Source organism: Acanthaster planci, linkage group LG07 (genome assembly GCF_054643075.1).
Source record: "Acanthaster planci isolate LZ-2023a linkage group LG07, COTS_SCS, whole genome shotgun sequence".
Lineage (NCBI taxonomy): Eukaryota > Metazoa > Echinodermata > Asteroidea > Valvatida > Acanthasteridae > Acanthaster > Acanthaster planci.
In genome coordinates this window covers 14103393-14110166 of record NC_141783.1, presented here as the reverse complement: position 1 = coordinate 14110166, position 6774 = coordinate 14103393, and the positions used below count along the sequence as shown (strand labels likewise).

The 6774-nt window shown below is 38.2% G+C and overlaps 1 protein-coding gene across 5 annotated transcripts in view; it reads left to right on the top strand.

The window, feature by feature from the left end:
* Positions 1 to 129: 129 nt before the first annotated feature.
* LOC110980845 (TBC1 domain family member 16-like) overlaps positions 130 to 6774 on the top strand; it is a 26610-nt gene continuing 19965 nt past the window's right edge. The window contains exons 1-2 of one of the 5 annotated variants that reach the window (XM_022237858.2): positions 155 to 235; positions 5133 to 5194. The gene's annotated coding sequence lies outside the window, so the exon portion shown is untranslated. Of the gene's footprint in view, positions 236 to 2760; positions 2782 to 5132; positions 5210 to 6774 lie in introns of those variants that run through there. The other 4 variants (XM_022237860.2, XM_022237859.2, XM_022237861.2 and 1 more) reach the window with 4 other exon arrangements.

The following is a 6774-nucleotide window of genomic DNA, read 5'->3' as shown; positions in this document are numbered from 1 at the left end:
TAACATAAGTAGTTGCAAGGTACCAGTCATATACTGTATGACAGTTTTATGTTCTAAATCTTTGTTTGAAATAGCAAAGGTCAGTACATAAAACAGCCGTCATATATTATACACTTGAAGCACGCCCTCATTGGTGATGTCAACCACACAGTGGCCGTACGTGATGTGCACTCGTTCATTCGTTGCATGCACGACATTGACGTGACAGGGTTATCTTCTTTTACTTTGACAACAGGTGGGTAAATCTTCTTAATATTTTGCACATTTCGCTCAGTAAGTGAATCAGTGTAGTCAAATGAAAATATTGTGTTCAGAAGAGGGTATGTGACGTGACTGTGTGTGTTATTGTAATGTCCATGCATTTGTGTGTGTGTGAGAAACATGTTTTCATGGACATGTGGATGTGCCACGATCAACATGATGAGTGAGGCCTGGTAATCGTTATGCGCAACTTGAACTTAACGCACATTTATTGTACTTTCTCCTGAATTGATTATCCTATGAATGGATGTTATTCAAAGGCAAATCAACTCAGGCATGTCAGGATGGAGCACCATAAATACACACAAAGTTCCTTGCTCTGTGGTTCAAGATTGCATATCGTCTGATCGTCATTACCTGATCATGATGATCATGATGATCATGGAGGATTTTCCATACCAGGCATGATAGGGGGGTGATGTCATAATTAATGATTTTAAAATAAAAGTCAAAAGTACGCGGCAAAATTGTGTCAGCGGCGTGGTCAGAACTATGGTGAGAAGGTAGTCTGTAAACTGAGTCAGTGAGTGGCGAATGATGGCTTTTTTACAAGGGCACATCCTCAGTCACGCCAATCCTCCCAAATCCTCCAATTGCCCAGCTCCAAAAACTGCATTCATCCTCAATCCTCCAGTTTTTGGGCTTATGCACAAAATGAAAGGTACATGTACATGATGTACCTGAATCCTCAATCCTCCATGGCCCTACTTGGGTTTTTTTTTGGGTCGTTGTTGTTGTAATAAACAAAGCAGACATGTGCCTTTGTTTTAACACATTGCAGTTGAGGATTGTATAATTTGTGACCAGTAGCAGTGAACAATGGAACACACTCTCCTTGGGTACATGTATTGTAAACAGTATATAGCATGACTATATGTATCATTGTGACCAATTTTTAGTACTTCACTCACCATTCATCCTCAATCCTTGAAAATCCTCCAGCTTTTAAATCAGCATTCATCCTCCAAAATCCTGTGTTCAATTCATCACTCATCCTCAATCCTCCAAAATCCTCCAATACCACCCGGAGGATTTTAGAGGATTGAGGTCGGTTAAAGTTAAAATAAAGCAAACAAGTAGTGCCTACAGTGTACATGTAATCGTTTAGGAAGAAAAATGTAAAAAGAGTTCCATAGCCAACGGACTGGACGTCACTAATTTGGCCGTGCAGTGACCTACATGTATTAATCATCTTAAAGAAATCAAAAGTCCTAAAAAGTCAAATTTAGCAGTAAAAATATGGACATACAGTATTCACTTTGAAAACACAATTTCTCAGACCGGTCTCATAGGATTTGTGCACAGCGTATCAAGCAGTGTTTGTACACAATGTACATGTATATGGAATTCTTTCCAAAAATTGACCAACACAAATTTTGAGTGTCATAATTCATGATGATACCAGTACATGCTTTAGCCAGTTAAATGGAGCCAGGCATTTGGGAGGGATTTTACCTGTTGTCAAGTGAGGGAAGGCATGAATTAAAAAAGTGAGGTGAATGTTTGGAATTCTTTCCAATATTTATTAATGATTTAGATAATAGTTGACAAAATGGAGAACACCATAAATTATGTAAATGTAGAATTAGCATACATGTACATGATGATCGGAAAGAATCATGCATCCCCTTTCTGCTATGCGTTTACCATCTTTACTGTTATTATTGTTGAATAACATAAATTGGGATGCGGAATGGCGACATCAAGAGTGTTTCATGTTTGGCAAAGTGTAGCTAGCTCAGCATCCACAGTTGGTCCCTGATTTTGTGAGACTCTGTGAGTAGCGGCAACAATTTGCATGAGTCATTTGTTGGGCTGTGGTACCTACGGTACACTTCACTTCCCTCGTAAAATAATTCTCCAAGGTTGAGAATAGCCCAAACAAAAGTGATTTTGCCATCAGTGAATAGCAAGGCTTTTGTCTAGATCATGTAAGCACTTCGACCACTGGCTTAAAAGACTTTTACATGTACTTTAAAGCATCACAATCTGAAGTACGTATGCACATTGTTGCTGCTGTTTGTGGAATCTCATGTTCAAGCTTGACTTGAAAATACTGAATCACTTCATCAAGAACAGGCAGCTGAGTAGATGTTGCCCTGAACGTTGTCTCATGAACGTTCATACAACACCTAAATTTCATTAAAAATTAAAAAGCAACAAAAAATAAAATGTGTAATCATTGTTTGTGAGAATTACTGTTATGACCGTGTAAATTGAAAACAAAAAAATCGCAAACGCAAATGTTACGCATGATACATAAGTCTTGCAAGTGCCTATTATCAGTTGCAATAAAATGTAAACAACAAATGGAAACAATAAATATCATAGCTCATTTCATTTGAATTTTGATCAGTGTAAGTTTTAAAATGTACTTTTAGATGATTTGGCTCAACCCAATCACCTTATTGAAATCATACAATTCCATCTCTCTTTTCCTTCTCCTTTTCTTTTTCCATCTGGACGATAATCCTCCTGGCCTTTTCCTCAACATGGTACAATGCGTTAACTTGAAAATTAGTATGAGCACACACGTACACCAAGGTTTTATTTTTGATGGCTCAATAGGCATGATAAATGCTGAATCCAAGCATTTTTACGTGGATTTAGGGTCCTCATTTTAGTTAACATACAAAAATTGTGCCCATGGGTTGTTGCATAAAGAATCTTGAAAGAATCATGAAAGTCCCAAGGGAAAATGAAAGTAGAGTGAGAATGGACTTGCATAAATTCTTTTCAACTTGTTTCCAATGGAAAAACCATACTTTAACCATGTACACGTTGGCGCACCTTTGGGTCTTGGTGTGTGTACATGTGTGGGGTTTTTGGCTAGCTGTTACCAGTCATTTAAAATTGTAGATTTTCATTCATATTTTACTAATCTATTTGTCTTGGGCCCTGAAAGGAAGGCACCAGATTGGAAATTTGATATTGCTCACTCCACGGCGAACTCCTCCGTAATAATTTATCAAGATGGATGTGCCATCGGCTTGGCAAGCCAGTCACGTACTGTCAATGAGGATTTTGCATGCTCACTTGCCTCGCAGATGCTCAGGAAAATGACAAGCCGGCAGGTCCATCTGAGTTGAACTGTGTGTGCATCTCATTGCAGCTTCATGGCCCAGACTATTGATTTGCAACCTTCAGTGCCCTTGAAGTTCTTAGGGACTAGTTACAACAAACAAAAATTAGCCTACCGGTTCATGTACATGTATATTGCACAACTAATGTGTGACTACAGTTTCAAGACAAGTTTTCAAAAGCTTGACGTGTACTCGGAATTGATTTTCACCGCTAATTTCGCCTCTGGTTGAACATTTGGGAGTTCTTCCACCATTGCTTAAATTATGAAGCACAATCTGCACTCGGGATAAACCTGTTTTATATGGGATTTAATCCTTGACTCACTGTTGACTGGTGTGGTCATCTGAACCACTCTACCACTAACAGCCCATACATGTACATGTTTAGATTTACATGTACCGGTACTTACTAGTATGTACAATGTATTTGGGTAATTCCAGAAATTAGGGGTCCAAAACAGTGACTTTTCATGTCCCTATTACATCTGACCTTTGTTATTATATACATGGAAACATCACTGGAATTGATTTCAAACTATTACTATTTGTTTGGCATGTAATTTGCATTTATTCATCACTCTTGAAAATTAGAATATGTGTTCTGAACTTACAAAATCATGTGTCAGATGTGACAGGAACACCAAAAAGATGGACCCCTAATTTCTGGAATTACCCATTTATTAACCTTAACCTTCCCAAATCCTCCTAAATCCTTACATACTGTACATGTAAATGGAAGATTTCATAGGATTGAGGCTGTATATATTGTACTATGTACTGGTACAGTATATGTCACATGTGCATGTATGACTGATTTCAGTGATTTTGACCCACTCATTTGGTCAAGGTCTTTGGCTTGCCAAGCTTTTAGCCGTTTTGCGCATCCATGATGCATAAGCATATCTTCATAGGCTTAGATGTTACAGACCACTCTCATTTTGCCTACAACTTCATGTACCATTCGCTCTTTGCATAGGCACGCAGAGCCTCCATCTGGCAGCTCTCAATAAATATACATGTAGCTGGTTCAGCGATTCGCGTCGATGTTGCTTAATAAATTTGCATGTGTTGCGTTAGTTCTAGTCGCAACGTGCATTTATTAAGCAACATCGACGCGAATCGCTGAACCAGCTACATGTATATTTATGAGAGTTGCCAGTTCGAGGCTCTGCGTGTCTATGGCGGCGGCATGCAAAGAGCAAATGGGCAGCCAAATTTTGCAGAAATATCCCTTTTTGGTTGGTTTTGGATTTTACCTCAAATTTGTTCAAAATGGACATTTGTCCCATTAGTTTTAAATAGGGTTGTATTTTCATTTGGTATTTGATAGCACGTGTACCTGTATTATTACCTGGTGTTTTAATAGCTGCATGGGATTTCAAGCACTTTGTGAGTTAACCTTATTTACTTTTGTACTGATTACCAGTCATAGGAAAAACACAAGTGTGACATTAAAAGATCAGAACCTATGGGGCATTACTTGCACTGCTCTATCAGGTGTTCATTATATTGATTTTGAAAGACAGAGATACACGGAGTGGTCATTCAGAGAACACATTCAAGAAATACAGGTATGGTACATGGACACGTACATGTACATATGCCGGTTTGGGGAGAGTTGAGGCTGTATCCAATTGGAGGCTCTATCCTCAGTCGGAGGATTTTGCAGGACGGGGTTCCATATCAGCAAAAATGCCCCTGAGGGATTTAGGGTTAAGGCTTGACACTACTGTACTCGAATCTAAGCTCATAAGACTGATATTCCAGTGCTCTGCCAACCTATTACAGCAATGTACATGTAGCATGAAGGAACCAAGTGAAAAGAGCCAATACAAATCTTCCAAAACGTCGTAAGTACTGTACAGGTACATGTAGTTTTGTAGTTGACAGTGTAGGCCTACTTTACATGTAAAAATGCATAGCAGAAGTCATGTCCTTACACCAGCACATTGTACTTACGTGTACATGTACATGTACAGGTGTATCTCAGTGTGGAGGTGCAACGCTTAAGCATTTTTATTCAGAGCACTGTTTCATCATGCATGTTTATATCACGCAATAATACTCTTTTCCGATGAAAGGAGAGATTTTTTGGCCTGCTCATTCGTTTTCCCTGCAGCAGTTCACATTCTTCAGATTTAGTGTCATATCTTCCGTGTCTACCGGTGTGTGCTTGAGTTATTGCAGACATTAGCACTGTACTCCACAAAATGCTTCCCCTAACCACAGGTGCCTTGCATTACTATTAATTACAGTGTATTGTGTTGTTACAGGTGTGATTCAAATAGTACCCAGTGTTTGCATATACATGTACATGTATATGCATGATTGCTGTGAAGTCACATGATGATAATGCATCCACGCATCTGACGTCAGTGCATGTACATTGTAACTGTAATTATTGACAGTGTAAGAAATCCAGTCTTATTTTATGATACATATGGTGCATACAATATTTATTTATTCACTGCATCCAACAGCAGAAGGACCACCAGTTACTGGAATGGGATCCATTAACAAATGTATTTACAATGACGATTAAAAACTAAATAAATATTAAATTCTACATTTGAAAATAAAGCATTTATCATCAAACACAAAACAAAACAAGACAAAATTTAACAAAGAGGACAATCATATAAAAATCAGTAAACACAATTCAATTATACACAGAAATTGTACATGTTTACAGGTCTGTAGATCCTAACTTAAAAGAGCAGGGTTAAGCTGTTTGTGAAAGCAATGAAGAGACGCTGCACCAAACACCCCTACCATTCACACATTCATCATTTTATGAATGCGTAATGCTAAATTTCTTGTTTGTCATCAACTGTTAATCATCTGATGGCTGTGTTCTATTGCAGCAAACAAACATGCAAGGAAATAGGCCAGTTATATGTTTTTTGTGCATGTGCTTGATTTCGTTTGTTCGTACGTGTTTTTGTTTTGTTTTGTTTTAATGTTTCCAGCGCTTCCTTTCCAACTTTGATTAGTGGTCTACTCATTAAAAAAAATAATATTGCAGGAGCAATTTTTTTCATTTTCTCATACACTTATCCTTGCACAGCTCTGCAAATTTACTTTGAATGCATGTTTTCAAGGCTGTGAATTAACATGTGGACTTTGTTCTGCAAAAGGAGTGGGAGAAAAAATCAATTTCATACAGTTTTGGAAGAGGAATATGGACAGAAGTCCCACAGAGGAAGAGATTCCTGCTGTGCCAAAATTACTCACAGCAAGGTGCATAATGCATCATGCATGATGAAGACATGCGTATGCCCAACATACAGTATGAGTCATTGAACTGAGTATCAAAGCCATGTTGAAAAATCTATTTTTAGGGTGCATATAACGTCTTCATAAAAGTAGTCGTATGCCAGGCTCACCCACTGCTTGCTTGTAATTACCACAAACTGTTCTTTAGGAAACA